The sequence below is a fragment of the Vipera berus genome, assembly GCF_964194415.1.
Source record: "Vipera berus genome assembly, chromosome: 2".
Classification (NCBI taxonomy): domain Eukaryota; kingdom Metazoa; phylum Chordata; class Lepidosauria; order Squamata; family Viperidae; genus Vipera; species Vipera berus.
Window position 1 is genome coordinate 259,254,990 of NC_138203.1, and position 23,346 is coordinate 259,278,335.

Genomic DNA, 23,346 nt, shown 5'->3' on the forward strand with positions numbered 1-23,346 from the left:
ATCATGTGCCTTCATTGTGTGATATTAAAGATCTCTTGTTTTAGTATAAACAATTTAGCAACTCTTAAATCGTCATCTCCTTCTCAGGTTGGTGTTCTTCCAGGATGAACTGTAATCTGATCTGGAAAAATAACTATTAATGTTTTCTGAATTAATAAAGAGCATTGTGTAGGAGTAAAGATTAATGAAGAGGTTTATTCATCTTTTTCATTTCTCTTAGAACTTGTGATGTTAGATGGGGACACACTTCTAACTTGGTATTGATATATTTTATTGTATATAAAAGTGTGCCAAATGGTAGTGGTATAAGTACTAAGCAAAAAAGAAAACAAAAGTGTATTTGATCAAGTTGGTTTTTATTAATATTGTGGCAATTAAAATAGTTAAACATTTAAATTATCTCCCCAATTTTGATAGCTTAAAAGGTAAAATAAAACCATGCATTTAAAAAAAAACAGCCTCAAGAACATAACTACAATGCTATTTCCAAGATTTTTATTTGGTTCTAACATTTTAAAAAAATAGCTTCTCTATTGCTTGTTACAAATGCAAAATGCAAAATATCTCTATATTTATAACATTGGTATATTATTGCAGTCTGTTGTGTTTGGTGTTTACAGTAATTAAACATAAGCGGGAACATTTTTAAGGAAAAAGTTGGAAGAACTGTTGCTTTCCCTGAATAAGCTATTAGAAGATAGGTTTAAGGCAGCCTTTGTCAATCTTGATCTTTCCAGATGTTATGGGTTGCAATTTATGGCTAGACATAAATAAATAGAATCATAGGGCTGAAAGGGACCTGGGAGGTCTTCTAGTCCAACTCCCCGCTCAAGGCAGGAGATTTATACTGCCCCAGACAAATGGTTGTCCAATCTTTCATTGAAGACCTCCAGTTTTCAATTTATTTATTTATTATTTATAAGTTTCTTATTCTTTATTATTTCTAAGATTAGTCACTTTGCAGAGCAATGGTTACTAAACTGTAGTTAAACATAACAGAGGAATACCAGGATGAGGTGTGTTCTGAAAAATGAGTCATGTTGTCTTTAGCTTACAACCATTCATTTAGCAGTCATTCAAAGTTATGCAGCACTGAGAAAAGTGAGTTATGATCAGCCTCATACTTACAACCGTTGCAGGATCCTCATTGTGCTTGAACTTCAGGAGCCTGGCAACCAGCATGTATTTATGACAGTTGTGGTGTGTGCCAGAGTCATGTGATTGCTATTTGTGACTTCCCATCTGGCTTCTGACAAGAAAAGCCAATGGGAGAATCTGGATTCATTTAATGACTATATGTGATTCACTAAACCTCTGTGGCAAATAAGGTTGTAAAATCCAATGTGATTCACTTAATAACCACCTTGCTTGACCCAAATGTGCTTTTTCAGGAGGCAACTGGACTTTCTTGTTTTTTTTTAAGACGTTTTGCTTCTCGTCCAAGAAGCTTCTTCAGCTCTGACTGGATGGTGGGGGAACGGAAGGGTTTATACTACTTGCAGACAGCTGGTCATTTGTATTCTTTTTGCATTCTTGCTTAGAAACAGAAAGTCAGGTCCAGTGGTGGGATTCAAATACCTGAACAACTGGTTCTCTGCGTGGATGCAGGCCTGGGCCTCCAAGGCCTAGAATGGACTTCCAGAAGTAGCATCCATGCAGTTCCAGTGGGCCGTTCTAGACCTGGGAGGCCTCCTCCAGGCCTCCCAGGCATAGAACGGACTTCCAGAGGTTGCATCCATGCACTTCCATTGGGCCATTCTAGGCCTGGGAGGCCTCCTCCAGGTCTCTGAGGCCTAGACTGGACTTCCGGAAGCAGTGTGCATTCAGCCGGTTCTCCAAACTCAACAAAATTTAGCTACCAGTTCTACCAAACCGGTGCAAACCGGCTGAATCCCACCACTGGTCAGGTCCCCATTGTGATTATAAGTCAAGGACTAACTGTGTACATAGGTACTCTTCCTGTTGATGTTTAAATGAAGGTGTAACCATTTTAAATAAATATAAAACCCACAAGACATAGCGTGGGAAGAATAAGGGGTGAAATGTTGAACTTGGATGAAAGCTATTTCAGTTTTACATTCTAACCCATGTAGCTCCAACCTTGATGTTATGCAAAAAAAATCCTAATGACCTGGTTCTTCTCCCAGATGACTGTGAAGCCTTTGTTTTGGTTTGCTCGTTTCTCTGATTTTTTTTTCCTGGTTTGCTTTTGGTTTTGCTGTTCTGGCTTGGTTGCACTTTCTATAAGTTGGCTTTTTAGATGTAAGCCATCTAAAAACTTTTGGAATCAGGTGGCTCATTAAAAAAATAATGACCCCATTAGGGGCTTCTTTAACTGTTGTTAAGGAGCCATGAACTTGTGACGGGCAGCCATATAAATGGAAATAATATCAACTATCCTGAGATTGTGCTCTGGACAAATTATTAACAGCAATCCTGCTGTATTCTGATCATTTTTTTTCATACAGTTGAAATCAGCATGAGGTACTAGTCTGGCAGGTTTTAAAATCCTTTTATAACAAATTAATGGTTCTGAAGTATAGTTTAGCCTGAAATCTCATACCCACATAGGAAAGGAAAGTTACTGTAGCTCCTGCTATATTCAGCAGGGTGATGGCAACGTTGCGTCCAGCCATACCATTTCAAAGCTACAACCTCTTTATATGGAAGGTTTTTGATGTGTATTGAAAGAGGAATTATTCCTTCTCATTTTCACTAATAAATTAGAGCTTCATTGGTGCAATAAATGAGAACCATGTCCTGTTGTCACACTAATATTTCTCCATTTTTGGCAGTAGTTACAGTTAGGTTTTTATGTTTTTATGTTATTTATGAGCTTTATACTTATTGCTAATTGTTATGTTTTATTATGTTTTTATACTTTCTGATGTTAAGCACTGGGAGTCTACTCTGAGATGATGGCTGTATATAAAAGTGACAAATAAATAAGCAAACCAACTGAGTACAGGAGCTGCACATGGCTGCAGTTTAATTTTACACCTCCCCAAACCTCATCCTGATCTCCAGATGTTCCTGTCTTTCTGTCTGCAGATGTTTGCATGTGTAAGAAAGAAATGCGATGGGTAACCCAGAGAGAGGACAAAAGATGCACTGCTGCAATTTCAGGTGTAACTACAGCTTGCGCAAATGTGAGATCCTGATACATTTTTCTTATGACCAGTCAAAATGGTTTTTCTTTCATCAGCCATATCCCATTCTCATGTGAAAATCCATCCATCCATCCATCCATCCATCCATCCATCCATCCATCCATCCATTGATTGATTCATTGATTGATTGATTCATTCATTCATTCCCTAAGACCAAAAGCAAGTTCAAACCATGTCCAATTCTCAGACATAGCCAGAACAAGTCCCTGCATTTTTCTTGGCAAGGTTTTTCATTGTCTCCTTCCTAGGGGTGAGAATGTATGGCTGACTTAAGATCACCCAGTTGGTTTCATGCCCAAGGCAGCACTAGAATTCACAGTCTCCTGGTTTCTAGCTAGATACCTTAAACACTATACCCATGTTGTGATTCAGGGTCAGCCTGTGGGTTCGGCAGTTGGGTCGGACGATTCAGAGAAGGAGGAGGGGGGTGTTGGAGAGGTTGCTGAGGGGGTTGGAGAGCTTGCTGATGAGAGCCCTCAGCCAGGCCCCTCCCACCTGGTTACAACGGAGACCCAGCTGTGTGAGCCTGACAGCGTGGATGAAGATGACCCACAGCTGGCCCTGTTCAAGGACGCCCGACGCAGGAGGCAGTCAATCAGGAGTAAACAGAGGAAGGCAATGGGGCACCTCGGAAGGAGGCAGAGAGAAGCCACGCCCTGAACTGTTTAAAAGGGGAATGCGTGGGAGGGCTGGTTTGCTGAAGGCAACCGTTTGAATAGCTCCTGTTTCATGGTTCGTGTCTTGTTTTTGCTCTGTTTGCTTTTGTGTCCATAAATTTGGCAGGCTTAGTTCCAGCCTCTTGCCTTCTTGTAAAGGGGTTGTCCCTGCCTTATCTGCAGGGCCGGTAGTAGGCTGGTACAGAACAACCCAACTTACCCTCAAAAACAGGATTCTTCTTCTTGTGCCATATCCGTTATCGGACATTGGTGATCATGTTGGCGATCCTGTGTTTATCAGCAGCCACATGAAAAAGTAATAAACAGAAGCAGGAGGAAAGAAAGAAAGAAAGAAAGAAAGAAAGAAAGAAAGAAAGAAAGAAAGAAAGAAAGAAAGAAAGAAAGAAAGAAAATCTGTATCAGCCTTACAGCCAATCATTCACGAACAAAATTTTTAAAACAATCTTAGTTCCTTCCTAGGAAGGTTGGAGAGAAAGAGGAGGAGAAGTGGGGAGAAACGGGAGGGAAGTGGTGAGGGAAAGAGGAGAGGAGAGGAAGAAGAGGGAAGTAGGAAAGAAAGGAGAAAGGGAGAAAGAAAGTAGAGAAGAGGGAGGAGAGAGAAGGAGGGTGGATACAGTGAAAGGGGAAATCGACGAGCAGCACCCAAACTTACGTGTATGTATTTATGTATGGTGATATATAATATCTACAGCATTACTGATATAACAAATGTTAAATACCTGAAAAAATGTTTATATTTCATTGGTTAGTTTGTGGTATATTAAAGGAACTATGAAAAATAAAATAAAATAAAAAATAACTGGGGGAAAAACGAATCTTAGTTATTCCCTAATTTATTAGTAGGAAAAAATATTTTTTTTCATCTGGCTTAATCTAACCAATAACTAATAAAAGCATTAGGATGTTGTCATGCCATGGTTGGTACATAGGTCATAGGTTGTTATGGTCTGGATTTTCTGAAGAGCCAGACCAGACAAATCATCCGAAGAACTATTAGCCAATCAGACACTTGTAGCAGCCCCCGGTGATGATGAATCTCAGTAGATGGTAAAGATTTGGAAGGGCACCTAGACCAAGAACATGCCAGCAGAACAGAAGTAATCAGCCCGTCTCCTTGCACAGAGAGGAAGCGCCACCTCTAATCAAGCCAACCTCCAGGCCCCTGACTCTTCCTTGCAAACAACTCTCAAATTTCAAGACAAGTCCTAAATCTTTGACTGTGTCTACTCTTGAGAAGTCTACAACACAGCAAGAAACTGAAACTTGATGTCTACCCAGCTTACTACTTGACTTTCTTTCTACGTTTCTCAGAATTGTGAACTTCTCAAGGTAGCTAGATCTTTTCATAATATGTCCAAGGTACGATACTTAACCCAGTTGAACTTTCTGAAGTGTTCTTGCAAAATAGCAAGCTAGAGAACGATCTTCCATCACGAGTAGTTCAGATTTATTGAGGGACACATACTTTATGCCTTCGAAGTGTGAAAAAAAAACCTTCCTTGCTGAAAAGGAAGCCTGTTGTGATGCCATGTACACAATCCTTTGATTATGAAATATTTCTCGATGTAAAAAAATATCCACTATCCTGAATTACACTATTTAATATTGAAATTGTAAATATACCGTAAACAGAATCAGGTTTACCACTATTCGATGTGTCCACTTACATTTTAATGTTGGTTGCAATGCTAATTTCTTTTTATTATGGCTATGTTTTATGTATAGGGATATTTTATTTATGCTGCTGCTATCGATACTTAATTTTTTTAAAAAAAAATTGTAAGCCACCATGCGTCTATATGGATTTGGTGATACATAAATGGAATGAATAACAAATATTTCAGCAAAGTGAAATGGATGTTTTTGCTGATTTTGCAATACTGTGATAGGACAGCAAACGTCTCCTGTAGCCCAGTGATCTTCTAATTGCCTGTCATGTCTCTTACCACTCTTGGTTTTTGATGAGAGACTGTGGATTAGGCAAGAATGTCAACACCTGCTGGAGAGAAACATAGGAATTGATCTCCATTCCTTCTTTTTCAACAAGAGGTGCATTGTTGAAGGCTGGTTTCCAGCCTTGAATCTAATAACTCTGGGATTCAGCTGTAGCTTTGGCAGGGATTTGCAGCTTCTTTTATAATTAGCGTGGCTGCCTTTAATTGGAATAATTCACTCGGTGGCTGCGAAGTGCATACAGGTTAGATCTTGCTTCTCTGCACAGTAATGAAAATTCCTGGAAAGGTGTTGAAGTGATAAATCTTAATGTCAGTTGTTTGTACAGCATTAGCATTATGTAGCTAACCTGTTTGAAATGAGCCATAGACAAATTCAACTTGCTTAGAAGAAGGATGGCTTTCTGTTTACAATAACTTTAAATAAACAGCATTTGCTGATTGACCTCAAAACCTGAGCTTGGATTTGCTTTGTCTCAGCATAATGGGTCTTGAGCAATCGAATGGTGATATTTTTTTAAGCAGCATAAAATATTTGGAGTACTGAAAATTGAGGATATTTTGTGGCATCACCCAAAGCTGCTCGTGGAAGTGATCCACTTTAATACTGAAAAATGAAAGGCTCTATCAACAGAAGAGAATATTTGCAACTTTGGGTTGGACTGTGGGGAGCCCCGGTGCTCTCTGAGCTTGGCTGTTTCCTTGCAGATGTTTCATTACCCATCTAGAGAACATCATCATCAGCAATGATAATGTTAGCTAATTGGCTAATGAAACATCTGCAAGAAAAGAACCGAGCTCAGGGAGCACCAAGGGTCCCAAAGTGCTCCATCTCAGCACCTGCCAAGTTGAAGGTTTAAGGATGGGTGCAATGTCTATCATCTTTGGTTCAGGGGAAGTGTATTCTGTACATATGAGGATGGTCAAAGGGCCAGCAAGGCTCCAGTTCAGTATGTTGAGGCTTATTTCAGCAGTGCCTGGAAGCAAGAGTTTGCTTTGTTTTATGTAGCTTCATTGAACTTTGATCAGAGTGAAGGATCCCTTCAGGGCTTCATATCAGCCTATTCTCTTGCTATCACTGTCCTTTTATTGGAGTTGTTTTGGTTTGTACCACTTTTGTTGGGAGGTCTGAATAAGGGATTCTCTCCTCTCCTCTCCTCTCCTCTTAAAAGCCAGGGGATATATATTTTTTAAACATTTGCTATTGGATTTCCATGTGGGACTCTTTCTGGTAGGCGTATAGATGCCTAGACACAAGAGTTTTAGAATTATATAGATCAAAATATAAATTTTTAAGCAAAGCAATCAAAGTCATTGTGACCTACTACTGTCTATTATGCTATCCATGCATTCTTAATTGAGTCTATTGAGAAACATTCTTTGCCATTTTGACTAAGTTGGCCTCAAGAATCACTTAGATTCTTAGATGCTGAGTTTGGGGGGGGGGAATAGAAATGTTTCTGAACAACACATATAAAAGAATAAAGTGGTACATGACCATTTATTGGTGTAACCTTGAGAAAAGATTGCTTAAATGCTATATTTGGGAGTGTCAGATGACAGATCATAAGATTTGCACTACAGCAAAAAAAGTCTTTGATCATAATTGGTGAAATGTGCCACCTTTTTACGGATGATTAAATAATTTAATCACATCTAAGTTTCTTCAGGCAGTGGCGAATATGATACACATGTCACATAATCAATCCAATGTCTTGGTTTTTCAGATACTTTTGAAAAGCCTAACAACTTTGGAATCCAGGAAATAAATTTAATTTTCAAAGCTTTATTCCAAAGCCAGCTGCTATACTGCTCAGTTTTAATTAAATAGTTATCCCACCATAAAAATGGCTTCTGTTCACTTGGACTACTTTATTTAAAGTTGGTTTCACAGATTATATTGTGCCATAATTTATTTAATTTTGGATGGTTTGAAAAACTACAATGACTGGGTTTACACAACATGGGAAGTCAAAATGAGACAAATCACTTCTAAGCTTTTAAAAAATGTGTGAACACACCCTAGGAGCTTATAAGGCAATATCAGGGCCAAAGGTTCCAAGTAACAAACTATTATTTAATCTTTCAAAAATCTATTTTTGATGATACAGATATAAAATAGGTAGTACCTATTTTATATCTGTATATCAAACTTGGCCCTTTTATGACTTTCTGGCTGAGGAAGACCCCTGATCTAACTAAACAGTAACAATTGTGAAAGGGATTTTTTAAATATGAGCCAGCAGTGTGCTGCAATTGCCCCAAAAGCTAATGCAGCCCTAGGTTGCATCAACAGAGGGATAGTATCAAGATCTCATGAAGTGATAATGCTGCTTTATACAGCATTGGTGAAACCACACTTGGAATATTAACCCAATTCTGGTCACCATGATACAAAAAAAATGTTGAGACTCCAGAAAGAGTGCAGAGAAGAGCAACAAAGATGATAAGGGGTCTGGAGGCTAAACCTTATGATGAATGATAGAAGGGTACTACGTACTGTATGTCTAGTCTAATGAAGAGAAGAACTAGGGGTGACACAGTAGTAGTCTTCCAGTACTTTAGGGGCTGTCACAAAGAAGAAGGGGTCAATCTATTCTCCAAAGCACCTGAGGGCAGGACAAGAAACAACAGATGGAAACTTATCAAAGAGAACAAAGGAGAAATTTCCTGACAGTGAGAACAATTAATCAGGTGGAATGGTTTACCTCCAGAAGTTATGGGAGCTTGGTTGCAGCCATTTGTCCAGAAGGTTTTGCTTGAGCGGTGTGTGTGTGTGTGTGTGTGTGTGTGTGTGTGTGTGTTATATCAGAAGACCTCCAGGATCCCTTTCTAGAGGGCACAGCTTCATTTGGAGGGGGGAATATAAAGATGGGCTGAGGGGGACAGCATCCTAGAGCAGAGGTCCCCAACCTTTTGGGCACCAGGGACCAGTTCCGTGGATAGAGGTTTTTCTGCGGACTGGAGGGGGCGCGGTTTTATGTGCTGCCTGCATCCTGTGGATGGGGCTTTCCTTGTTTGTGCGGACCGGTTGCTAGCATGCTGCGGCCTGGTACTGGTCCACGGCCTCCATTCCCATCCTGATTTAAAGAGAAAAAGTGAAATAGCCCACACTCAACATTTTGGCTATTTTGCTGCTTAGTTTGATATAATTTATCACATAGTATCTTGTTTATAGACACTCCACATTTTTATGTAAAGTTGTATACAGTCAGTTCTTGTCTTATGGCTGTTTAGCAACTCTTAGTTACAAAAAGCACTGAAAAAAAACCTGCTGATTCTCACGTTTATGATCATTGCAGCATCCCCATTGTTCATGTGATGAAAATGTTGGCACTTGGCAACCGGGATGTATTTACGATAGTTGCAGAGTCCCAGCGTCACGCAACTTTCCAAGCTGGCTTCCAACAAGCAAAGTCAACGGGGGAAGCCAGATTTGCTAACGACTGCATTATTCACTTAGCAACTGCAGCGATTTGCTTAACAACCATGGCAAAAAGGTTGTAAAATTGGGCATGGCTCATTTACTGACTGCTTTACTTAGCAACAGAAATTCTGGACCCAATTGTATTTGCCAGTCCTAATATTTTCCAGTAATAATTATCTGAGAAGATAACAATTGTGCAATGATCCATTTGTTTGCTTTATTAGCTATGCATGTTATTCTCAGGAGTCTTCGTCGGCACCAAAGTTCAAAACCATTGATCCTCACCCAATCTTGATTCTTCAAAGCCTAACTTAATTGCCTTTTGGAAAAGCACCTTTGGGACAACCATGATCTAGATCAGTGATGGCGAACCTTTTAGAGACCGAGTGCCCAAACTGCAACCCAAAACATACTTATATATTGTCGGGTGCTGGGTGGGTGTGGCCCATTGGGTGGGCGTAGCTGCAGTGGTAACAGCAGACTGGTTGGGACTAAAAAGTTCAATCAATCAATTCCAACTTTGCAAGATTCTTTTTTTCCCCACGAGAAGTTGAAATTGATTGATTAAACCTTTTTTTTGCACACGGCAGCAGAGGCCAAAAATGAAAAGGTTTTATAAAACTGAGCTGAAGACCTAGGACTGGGGTGATGGCACGCATGCCCACAGGGAGGGCTCTGCGTGCCACCTGTGGCACATGTGCCATAGGTTCGCCACCACAGATCTAGATCATTGAGACTTTCCATATACATTGTGCAAAGATCTATTTCTTTGAGTAGAGATTACTCCTGGGAAAAGTGGGAGGAAGGAGAGGAGGATGACCAGCAGCAAGGTGGATAATTATGGTGGCAATGGGTGCACTGTTGGAAGATATGAAAGCCCACCTTAGGAACACACCTTTGTGGAAAATATCTGTTTATGTGGTCACTAGGAGTTGACACTGACTTGATGGTACATAATCAGTCCAATTTCTCTGACACATGTTTTGTATTCCTCAACCAGAGGAGCAAGAAGCACTTTCAAAACAGATAGTACTTTTCAGATGGCCTGGTGCACACATAAAAATGGCCAAGCCACTGGTGTTGTCAACTCTGCAATGAACCTGGATGAAGCCATCTTACTCATTTTTGGTTGCCACAAGAATGGGGGGGGGAGGAATGGGGAGTTTTATGCTAGTCTAAACAATTCTCTGTACCATGGGAACCAAGGTCATTTCTGTTCATTAGACTGGGGGTTGAACCTAATGTTAGAAAGCCCACCAAACTATTCTATTGGGAAACGTAGTTGATTGTATAGTTTCTGGGTGGGAAGTTTAATATCATCTTTGAAAATGAGCATAGCTGTGGCCATTTTCTGTATTCATTTTCAGTTGACACATAGAAAGGGGAAAGGGGGGATTGCGAGGTGCTTCGCTAGTCAAAATAATCTTTGTCCCATGGGAATCAAGGTCATCAGCTGCTCCCAAGACTGCTGGCTGGGCATTTCATGAAGAGCCCACCAAGAAGATGTAGTGGAGAACGTGATTGCTTGCATAGCTTTAGAGGTGGGGTTTCTTAACTTTGAATTGGGAATTGTTACGTGTGTCTTCAGACTTGGTTTCACTTTTGATGTGCCAATTGTAACTAATAAACATGTTCTTTGAGGAATTTCCAAGCCTCAGAGTTCTGCTTTATTTTTCTCTGTCAGTCGGAACCATGACATTTAACTTTGTAATACTATAACTTTTTGGAGGGAATTGTAGTCTTGGTTTCACTTTTGATTGCGCCAATACTTTGTAGCCAATGAACATTTCTTAGAGGAAAAGACTCAGAGTTCTGCTTTAATTGTTCTCATCTATCAGAATCATGACAGGTGTTTCTTAACCTAAATACCTAAAAAAAGTCCTGCTAGGATTTCCTAGATCAGTGATGGCGAACCTTTTAGAGACTGAGTGCCCAAACTGCAACCCAAAACCCACTTATGTATCATTGGTGCTGGGTGGCATGGCCCATTACGTGGGTGTGGCTGCAGTAGTAATAGCAGACAGGGTGGGACTAAAAAGTTCAATCAATCAATTCCAACTTTGCGAGATCTTTTTTTCCCCTGTGTGAAGTTGAAATTGATTGATTGATTGAACCTTTTTTTTTTGCACATGGCGACGGAGGCCTAAAGCGAAAAGGTTTTATAAAACCCAGCTAAAGGCCTAGGACTGGAGTGATGGCGCACGTGCCCACAGAGAGGGCTCTGCATGCCACCTGTGGCATCCATGCCATAGGTTCGCCACCACGGTCCTAGATGGAGAATAAGATTAACCCAATGATTGGCAACTTATCCTCTCTACCTTTGTTTAATATTTTTCAGCTCATATACTTACAATATCTTTTTTTCTGAACATGTATCATTCTCAGCTATTGACTGAAATGCCCTTTCATTTTCACATTGTTATTTGTTTACATCTAGCTTGGGATGAAAATCACAGCAATGTTGCTTATGACAAACATTTTGCATACTTCTGAAGACTTTAGTATGACTGGCTTTGAAAAAAAGAAGAGAAAATATATTTTATCCCCAGAATATTAACTGAAAATAAAATCAATTCATATAAATACGTTTTGGAATCCTATTTATCTATATTACTGTTCTATCCAACTTTAATTAGTGAAAGTACTGCAGAAAGGGCTGACTACATTAATCAGCTATTTGGTGTGTATCAATGAGTAATCAAAGACTTTAGACTTTATATTTGTCTATAATTAGAAATAACCCCACAGAAATGATGAAGCAGTATATTTTAAATAATCTCCACACAGCTTTTGATTCAAGCTATATATTAGGATCAGTTTGAGGTCTATAAAATAATTTCTATTCATTCTAATCTAACATCATAGACCAAGGATAATTATAAATGTCCAATGTAGGGAAATGTTGATCATTCATCCAACAGGTGAAAAGTTTATTGAGCTGACCTTCTTTAGAAGGGTCCTTCTTTCAAATGAATATGTTTGCTGATGTTTCAGTTCATATTCAGCTTATGATCTAAGATATATTTATTCATGTAGGAAGTTTTGTTTGCACATTTGCACTGTTCTTATTCACACTGGTGAATAAGGAAAGAGTGATTTTTGAAAGAAAAGTTTGCTTTGTTTAGCCATGCCAATCCCAGTGCCAAAAAATTCCAGAAACCTGTGATGGTAGGTATGGATTTTATTGTGCTCAAATCTATTTTATTTATTTATTTATTTTATTAAACTTATATAACCGCCCTTTTCCCGTAGGACTCAGGGCGGTTCACAAGGTTTTTTTAAAAAACAATGCAACAAATTACAAAAATTAAAAACAATTAAAATGATTACACTAACCTTGAAATAAAAACCCAATTACAATTAAAAATACAATTAAAACCCCAGTTAATACTCTCAGTCTAGGCCAGAAAGCTCGAAGAGCCAGGTCTTCAGGTCCCGGCGGAATGAGCGAAGGTCAGGGGCAGTCCTAAGCTGTACAGGCAGCTGGTTCCAAAGGGCCGGTGCACCCACAGAGAAGGCCCTCCCCGTGGGTATTGTCTGCCGGCAATCTTTTACCGGCGGTACCCTGAGGAGACCCTCTCTGTGGGAGCGCACAGGATGAAGGGAGCTTGATGCCGGCAGCAGGTGTTCCCTCAAATATCCCGGACCCGTGCCATTTAGGGCTTTATAGGTCATCACCAGCACCTTGAATCTCACCCGGAGGGCAACCGGAAGCCAATGCAGCTCGTGGAGTAGAGGTGTTACATGGGAGTATTGGGAAACCCCCATCACAACCCGTGCAGCTGCATTCTATACCTTTCTTAGATTCTTCACAATTTCTTATAAAGGAATATTCGAAATGTTTTTCTGACTCCCTTTCTTTCCTTTGTTCTGCTTTGAAGCATAGTGTCCCAAAGCCCTGAAATACTTAGACTTTCTTTGAGATATCTAAGGAAACCAGGGGACCATCTCACTCCATCCAAAAAGGAGTAAAAATGGAAAGACCAGGCATAAAATTATTCATTAGTGTAATACTTTATCTGCGTCAAATACCCTGGTAGAGTCATATAGCTTAGAAGAGTATCACAGAACAGACAATTATTCCAAAGCTGATAAGAGCTGAAATAATAATAATAATAAAATGCCAGTAGACTACGTTATGTTGGGAAGGATGCACTGGCCTCATTTTGATGTTATATTAAGTTGTTTCTTGCTGTTACAGGCACAAATCCTCAGGCTCGTGTTCTTTCCCTCCCTTTTCCAGAGCTGCTGGAACAAATATTTTGTGTTTTCATTTATATTTTTAATAAACCAGTTCATTTTGGGGTTTAACTTTCTATTACCTTTTTTCTTTAAGAAGCAATAGGACTGTAAACACTATTCGATAAAGTAGGGATTTCCCCCCCAAAATATTTTGTGGGACCGTATTGACTGTGCAAAGTTGGTTGTGAGCACAGCCAAATTCCTACTATAATAGCAGAAGGCTATAGTGGTTGATATATATTTCAGCAATAATGATTACCATCTTGTTCATGCCATGTTAGCTATAACAAATCCACAAAATGTCATGAATAGCTCAAGGCTTAGTGACATAAATTAAAGTTACTTGTTGTGCGGTTTGAAGCACACATGGATTACTATCACAGATAGAAATATTTCTATCCACACAGTATTATGACCTGGTTCAGATCTCTGTGTTGAATATCATAACTTCCAAGCAGTCAATGGAGGCACAGTAAAGAACTCCCATCTGAATTGAAGATATGCAAAGGGAATTCAAAAGACTTCTGGAATGTCAAATGATCTATTTTTATCCTCCTTTCATGTCTTTAGTGGTATACTAATATTTTGTTTTTTATACATACTATTTACTGCTGGCTATTTGTCATAACAATACTAAATCATTTCTGCTCCCCCATGTAACAACCACCATCAACATACCTCCAGCATTCTGCATGCTTATGGGTGAAGACCAAAAAAAGTGAAAGACCAGCCTACTGTTAATGATGTCTGTATCAGGACTACTATATTTATTTTCTGTTTTCCTCCTTCATTCCTCTTCGCAGTATTTTGAAGTTAGAATATTACATTCCAAAGGTCGAGCAGTGCTTAAAAAACAAAGTCCCACGATGCCAAATAATTGTAGCTTAAACGTGGGGGAATGGGAAGGGAAGACCTGCAAGTTGATGAAAACACATTCAGGGAATGTTGTGCATGTTGACAAATTGAAGTATATTGTTTGCACGTGTTTACATGGAAGTCATGTTTGTTCGTAGGTGCCAACCAATGTATAGCACAGTGATGGCAAACCTTTTAGAGACCGAGTGCCCAAACTGCAATCCAAAACCTGCTTATTTATCACCAAGTGCCAACATGGCAACTCATACATTAACATCTTTTGTCTTAAAAGAAAAATACAATAACAAAGGTTTCAATGATACAAAAGACTTTTTACTGAAAGGTTAAAGTTTCCCTTTGGCATACTTTTGAACAATTAATGTGATTTTTGCTGTTGTATGCATGCTGATAATTTGTCTAACCTTGGCTTATACTTTGTAAGTTTGAGAGCAACACATGGAGCACTCAGGTCATCTGTTAGTCTGTTTCTGGTGTCAGATTTGATATAATTCAAAGCTGAAAACAGCACACTTTTTCCTGCAAAAACCTAGCCAAAGAACAAGGCACATGTGCCCACAAAGAGGGCTCCAAGTGTCCCCTCTGGCATGCGTGCCATAGGTTCGCCACCACTGGTATAGCATATTGATTGTATTCTCTTCTTTGCAAGAGAATATTTACAGCTCAGGATTGAGCTATCTATCTGCCTAGTCCCTGGTGTTCTCTGAACCTGGTTATTTTCTTATAGGTGTCTCATTATCCAACTAGATAACATCATCTCTTCCCTAGTTGGGCAATGAAATGTCTATAAGAAAACAACCAAGCTCAGACAACACAAAGAACCCCACACAATTTTCTTTCTTGTTTGTTTGCACTCTCATACCAGATAACTATGGATGTTAATTTGTTTTGCCCATATACAGAGATGTAAATATCAGTATGGAAATATCTAACATATGGAGGCAACTTACTCATGACAAGTTCCAGCAAGAAAAAAAATCAGTCATATAGTGTCTTCTAGTGGCCAGTAGCAGATACCGTATAATCATTGTACAGCATGTTGTATGAACCCAATTTATTGAATGGCTTAGTATGTTTTAGTAAGCCAAGTATGTCCTACTCCATAAACCATAAAATATAGGTTCTTACGATGTATGAACCCAGCAGTAATCTTTGATTTTATTCCAAGTGAAGCTCCATGCATATTCAGTACATTACATTCCCTTTGTAATTCAATAGTCTCTGCAAACATTCTTAGATTGGCCTCATTGATTCAAATAATATGTTTGTTGATCAAAATGAAATTTAATTTTGCTGCATAATACATGTTTCTTGTGCAACTGAAATTAATTTCACTGCAGTTATTTGTCGATCAATTGTCTGTTTTTCTATTTCCTCAGTGCAACTTAAGAAATTTTTTTCAAGAAAGCAGTGGAGAGGAAAGGATTAAATTTGCCCTTCCTGCTGGCTATGATCCTATTTATTTTCAGCCTTTTCCCTCGAGCGCCTATAACTTGCATGATATCAATACCCCATTCCTGCATCTTAAATGCAGAGATGCATGTAAAATGACATTTAGCTTGGTCTGTATTTCACTCCGTTTGTCTGTCTGAGAAAAATAGGATAGGCAGCTCTTCTTTTAATGATTGCACAACTATTCTAAATTTAAGACACTGAAAACGGACACTTAAGGTACACAATCAACAATAGTCCATATCTTAGCTACCCCTCTCTGCCTGAAATCACACAGTTTACTTTTAAAAGCTCTATTATTTCTTAAGGTTGCAGAGAAATTCATTTTGCTAAGCTAAGCCTTCTGTTTTCTCCATTTCAGTTGTTCCTTTCTTGCTGGCGTGTCAGTTTGTATAAGGCTGCCTTGGAGAACCTGATCCAGCCAAGCAAACAACTGTTTTTTGCTTCACTGCATTTCTGCAGCCATCAAAGAAAAATATATGCCAGATCTAAGAGAAGGATCCAGATAACAGGAAAGCCACCCTGCTTCTTAGGACCTCATCCGTTAAATTAGTACTCTGGGTTTAATTTGCATTAGAAGTTACTTCAAATGGTGTGCTAAATTAGAGGGGAAATATTTTAAATAAAGAGGGTTGAGATGTCATTTGGTTTGGGCACTATGGGCCAGGTAAGATATTTTCAAAGCATTTCAGGGAATCAGTTCTCATGGAGATGAATGCTTCTGTCTGAGAAGAAGCCTCTTAGAACTCATCACTACAAGAGAGTGGTTTGGAAATGATGAATGGAATGGACTGGACTGGACTGGAATAGACTAGACTAGACTAGACTAGACTAGACTAGAATAGAATAGAATAGAATAGAATAGAATAGAATAGAATAGAATAGAATAGAATAGAATAGAATAGAATAGAATAGAATAGAATAGAATAGAATAGAATAGAATAGAATAGAATAGAATAGAAATCTTTATTGGCCAAGTGTGGTTGGACACACAAGGAATTTGTGTCTGGTGCATAAGCTCTCAGTGTACATACAAGTAATAGTGATAATCATGATCATAAACAACATGAAATACATGCATCTAAATTGTAAAATACAACACTTCATCATCAATTGTAAGATGCACTATTTAGTGATAGTCATAGAATACAGGGATGCGGTGGCTCAGTGGGTTAGGACGCTGAGCTTGTCGATCAGAAGGTCGGCAGTTTGGCAGGTCGAATCCCGAGTGCCGTGTAACAGAGTGAGTGCCTGTTACTTGTCCCAGCTTCTGCCAACCTAGCAGTTCGAAAGCACGTAAAAATGCAAGTAGAAAAATAGGGACCACTACGGTGGGAAGGTAACAGCGTTCCGTGTGCCTTTGGCATCTAGTCATGCCGGCCACATGACCACGGAGACGTCCTCGGACAAGCGCTGGCTCTTCAGATTTGAAATGGAGATGAGCACTGGCCCCTAGAGTCGGAAATGACTAGCACGCATGTGCGGGGGAACCTTTACCTTTACCTTTTTATAGAATACTAGCTAAACAACATAAATCATACTAGGATACTAAAAACAATATAAATTGTAGGATACAAGCAACAAAGTTATAATCATAAGCAGATGATAGGTAAGAAAGATGAGGAGTATCATAGTAATACAGCTTTACTAAGTAGTTTGACAGTGTTGTAGGAATTAGTTGTTAAGCAGAGTGACGTCATGGGGAAAAAAAAAAACCCTGTCCTTGTGTCTAGTTTTTGGTTTGCAATGCCCTACATCATCGTCTTGAGGGAAGAAGTTGAAATAGTTTATGTCCAGGGTGTGAGGGGTCTGTTGAGAAATCAAAAGTTTGACATAAGAAGTGTGCACTTTTATTTATCATATTTAATGTATGATGAGAAACTTGACAAGGAGAAGTAAACATAAACACACAATCCATGTGACTGTATAGACAACTTCTACAGGAGTACAACAGTGGCCTCATAACTGGATGTCCAATTCAGCTTTCCAGGCAATCATCTCTGGCATTGCTTCAAGTAGATCTTGCACAATATGTTTAATGGTTTGCATATCAGCACACAGTAACAAGGAGAATCTTTTTACCTTCCTCTCTTGATATAGGGCAGAGGCATTTTTCCCCCTGCCATGTCTAATTCTCATTTCCTCCAGACAGAGCGAGGGAGATTAAAACCACATAGTTTGGTAGAGGGATCACTAATGGCCAAGCATGCATTTTAAAAGAATATGAAAGTCTGAAAATATTAAACCAACTCTCACAATCAAATTAATGTATATTTGATTTTCTCATCCAGAAAATATTATCTTAAATGTTATTTCCACTGTATCTCCACAGTACAATGATTCACTCATTATTTTTTCTTTTACTCGTTACTTTTTTAAATAAATAAATAAGGTCCAATAATTTTGAATGTTTTGTTATTGTTGAATAATCCACAGTCTAAGATCTGCTGAAGTTTTGGATATAGACTTTAAAATAGTTTTCCTATGTTTAGACAAAATGGGGGTCTCCAGTTCTTTCTTATATTCGTTTTCTAAAATTGGCATGTGGTGAATTTATTCTGTGCCTAATTCCATGGAGTGCACCAGCTGCACCCATTCCTAGATTAGAAGACCCTCTAGTTGTCACTCATACTCTAGTCAGCTCAGACTATTGCAATACCCTCTATAGAAACTGCCCTTGGATCTCGCAGAAGCATCCCGTGGTCCAGGATGAATGCAATAGTATGGGACGTATTGGGACTGCCCAGTATGCTTATATAACACCACAGTTTCATGAGCTACAATGGTTGGCAGTTTGATTCCTTGGGATTCAAGGTGTTGGTTGTCATCTTTAAAGCACTGCATAACATAGGATCTGGCTAGTTGAAGGACTGCCTGTGGTATCTCCCTGGCTGGCTCATACAGATAGGGCAGGTGTGCTTTAATTGTTCCCATTAAACAGTGCATCTTTTGGAACCCAGGAAGCATCTTTCTGTGTGGTGGTTCCTGCCCTCTGGCTTTAGGTCCTCCTCAGAGACCAGTGTTGCTCCCATCTTGAGGATGTTTAAGAAGGTCTTAAAAACCTGGCTGTTCTCTCAGGCCTTGGAGGAGGTCTTTGAGGAGTCTTGTAGATTTCAGCTAGAGAGATTGAGTTTGCTCAGTTGCATAGGATGTATAAGTAGTTCTTGACTTACAACCATTTGTTTAGTGACTGTTTATAGTTACAACAGCACTGAAAAAAGAGCCTTATGACCATTTTTCATACTTATGACCATTGCAGCATCCCCATGGTCATGTGATCAAAATTCGGATGCTCAGCAACAGTTGCAGTGTCCTGGGGTCATGTCACCACCTTTTGCCACCTTCTGACAAGCAGAGTCAATGGGGAAGCCAGATTCACTTGACAACTGCGGCAAGAAAGATCTCGAAATGAGGCAAAACTCACTCAACAATTGTCTTGCTAAGCAATGGAAACTTTAGGCTCAGTTGTGGTTGTAAATTGAGGATTACCTATACTTGCTCTTTTGTGTTGTTTTCTTGATTGTATTTATTTGATGTAAGCTTTCCAGATTCATTTTAGTGTGGGCAGCTTCTAAATCTCATAAATTAACAAATAATGGGTGGGGTGGGATGGGGTGTTGTTTTGATAGGCTCGTTATTAACGGGCTAGTAGTACAAATGTAGCTGATTTGGCTGCCTGGATACTCAGCTGCTGGATACTCGTTCCTGTCAGTCATTCTGAGCCCCAGTTCACACATTATTCTTGATTAACATGATATGTGAACCTGCTCTAATGGCTTAATATAGGGCAGTCATTTGGCTGAGAACACAGTGCTTGGGACAGTGGTGCAGAGAGGATGGATGGCATTAGGTATATGGGTGGATGGAGTTAGTTGGTCTCTACCATTTTCACTCCTCAGTCAGTCTAAAGGAGTTTGAAACACACACACTATTGTCTTCATTGTTTCAGGCTGGAAATATATATTTTAAAAAATGCTGTGATTTCCCTGAACCAATCAATCAACCAATTTATTCATTGATTGATTCCTATGCCATTAAATCGGCATCAACTCTTAACCAATAGGAAAGCAAAAGATAATCTGTTCCCCACTTCTGAGGTCCTAGGCAAACACAGATCCTCTGAATGTAAAAAAAGGAAGTAAATTGCTACCCTTATTCTGTTCCGTTTCTTCCCAAACACCCATGTTGCTATGATGAGAAGCTGCTTGAGACATGGAGGTTACAGACAAGGAATAAATTTGCCATAAGCATTGTGCTGAAGATAAAATTATAGGAAGACACATGATATCTTACTGCCAGTTTTGCAAACCAGTGCTTTTTTCCAGATAAATTGATTGCAAGGGCAGCTGGCTATAAGGGAAATAAGCAGAAGCTTATTGGATCCGATGCTTGGATGAAAATGACAAAAGCACCATTGCCTTGTCACAATACACACTCCTCCCCTTTCTATTGGTGACATCATTACATGTAAATGAAAAAGGTGGAGCTTGCATCTCTATGCAAGGCTGCTTTCATAATTTCATTCCCTTGAATGATATTTCTGGAGATGTCCTTAAACAATTCAGACAAGCTTCAAGAATTCCACTAGAAAAGACCTCCAGGTTTGACCTAGTTTACTTTGATCTCTGCTTTCTTATACAATTACCCGTGGAAAGTGAATGGAAGTGAAACTGGCAAAAATTCTTCTTCTCTTTGGCAGGGAAACAATGTAAAGTGTTACGTTGTGTAAGTATGGTTGGGAGTGGAGAGTGCTTGCCTTCCCAGAAATAGGGAGAGGGAATCTTTTGATCAAGAGCATCCTGTCATATAGCATCACAGTCTGGTTTGGAAGCATCACTGCTTCAGACAGGAAGGCAGTGCAGAGAGTGGTGAGGATGGCCGAAACGATCATTGGCAGTTCTGTCCCCTCCATCCAGGACATAGCATTGCTTGAGCAGGGTCTGTAAGATTATCTGGTCGTAAACATCCTCTTCACGACCTGTTTTCCTTGTTACCTTCTGGGAGGAGTCTTTGTGGTATCCGAAGCAGAACATCCAGATTCAGCCATAGTTTCATTCCATACACCATGAACCTTGTGAACTCTCAAGCTTCCTCCTTCCGTTATATATTTACGATGGACAGTATTTAATATTTAATATTTTATTGTTATGTATATGTAGGGGTTTGGGTCTATACAGATGTTGTATATAGTATGTCTTAGGTGTGTGTCATGTATGTGTTTCACTTTGAGAGCGGGCAACTAAATTTCATTTTTGATGTGTGCCGTTGTGCCCACAGTAAAAAAAATGACAATAAAGGTTATCTTATCTTATCTTATCTTATCTTATCTTATCTTATCTTATCTTATCTTATCTTATCTTATCTTATCTTATCTTATCTTATCTTATCTTATCTTATCTTATCTTATCTTATCTTATCTTATCTTATCTTATCTTATCTTATCTTATCTTATCTTATCTTATCTTATCTTATCTTATCTTATCTTATCTTACCTTACCTTACCTTACCTTACCTTACCTTACCTTACCTTATCTAAAAGGGATCGGATCTGTTATACTTTCACTTCCTGATTCAGATCCTCATACAACATGGGGTCCCATACTCTTGTCCCTGACCTCTTCTCCTCATCCTCTCGAAGAGAGAAGAAATAAAATTGCAGAAACTAATTTGGGAATTTCTTGAACTCTTTAACCGTGCTTGATTGTTAAAGCAGATTTGCCAGCTTCTCACAGCTTGGAAGTTGGAAGAAGGGTTAAATATGTTCTAGGGTCCATTCTGGTCTTAAACAGAGGAAGAGAGAGTTTCAACAATCTGTTTGAATGTCAGTGGAGATTCTCAATCATTAAGGTCATGTTTGGTCTTGGACAACCAAGAAAGTCCAGTTGCCTTTTGAAAAAGCATTTTTGGAACAATCTGCTGGAATCGAGAATTTGCCACTGAACATTTCAGGAATGCCTCCTATTAAAAGAGTTTCTTTAGAGCTGAACCAGCATCCTTTTAGAGAAGTTCCATGAAAATAAACCTTTGAATGTGTATTACAACTTTATTCCCATCATACATTTAAAATATCCCTATAGTCTCAATTTTATTTTAGCAAAATAGCAGGATATTCTATTAACTGGTCCAGAATTGATGCCAATAGTGAAAATTAGGTTTCTGACCCATTTATGGAATATTAACTCTATATTTGTATTGAATCCATTAAATATTTAGGAACATGTATACCAAAGGATATAACTCAGTAACACATAATATAAACAACATATAAAACAATCCTAAGGTAATTTTGTGGGCATTTTTATTGGTAAAATTAATCTCTTTACCATTTTCATTCTTCTTTCAGCATTTCTAAAAATCATACTTGAAAGGAAAATAACTCTGAATGGAAGCCAATCATCCTAAAAAAGGAATAGATGGAAAAATGATAAATTGTCAACTTCAGGAAAAGCCAGTACCAGACTTTCTTCCTCCCCAATCAATATGTGCATGTGACAAAATTGTTTATGCGTGTGGTTTTAAAATTGGAGGAAGAAACATTAATAACTTGCACTATGCTGATGACACTTCTCTGATAGTGACAGTGGAAAGAATCTGCAATCTCTAGTAATGAAAGGTGAGCACAGTGAAAAAATAAACTTAAGATTAAATATAAAGAAAACTAAAGTGATAACTAGAGACACAGCAACCAGTCTTAGAACTGACAATGAAGATATAAGGTAGTGGACAGCTTCTGTCTTTTGGGATTGACTATCAACCACAAAAGAACCAGCAGTCAAGGGACATCAGTTTGGTAATTTGAAGATGGCTCTGTTAAAAATAGTGCTGATGGCCATGGCAGAATGAAATGCTGGAAAGTAAACTGGCTCTTTGTAACTCCTCTCTGGACAAGAAGAGGACTTGGGATTGCCCACAAATGCAATCTGTTTTAATCACTTTGAGAAATTGTTGTTAACTCCTTTTCAGCCACTAAGACCTTCAGATTGACAAGTGAATTACCTTCAATCCTTAACTAGAGAAGTATTAAATACAAGTTTAAAAACTTTTTCCTTTAAAAATGACAGGCTAGAAGAATGCTATGGAAAAAACATGCTACTCTGCATATTCAAATCAAAGCAACTGACATAAGGAATATGAAAATAGGAAACCAAAAGAATGATCTGGATAACTGTCCAACACTGGATTTACAAGAAAGATTTGTTAAAGCTTTGAAGAATTTAGTGCAAAGAACAAATAAAAAATGAAAAGAAATCAAGTTCTAAAACATTATTTGAAGGGATTAAAGATCAGCCTGACTGCTGTTTAGAAGGCCAGATCCTGAAGTTGAAACTCAAATACTTTGGCCACCTAATGAGAAGGAAGGGCTCACTGGAGAAGAGCCTAATGCTGGGAAAGATTGAGGGCAAGAGAAGAAGGGGACGACAGAGAATGAGGTGGCTGGATGGAGTCACTGAAGCAGTAGGCGTGAGCTTAAATGGACTCCAGAAGATGGTAGAGGACAGGAAGGCCTGGAGGAATGTTGTCCATGGCATCGCGATGGGTCGGACATGACTTTG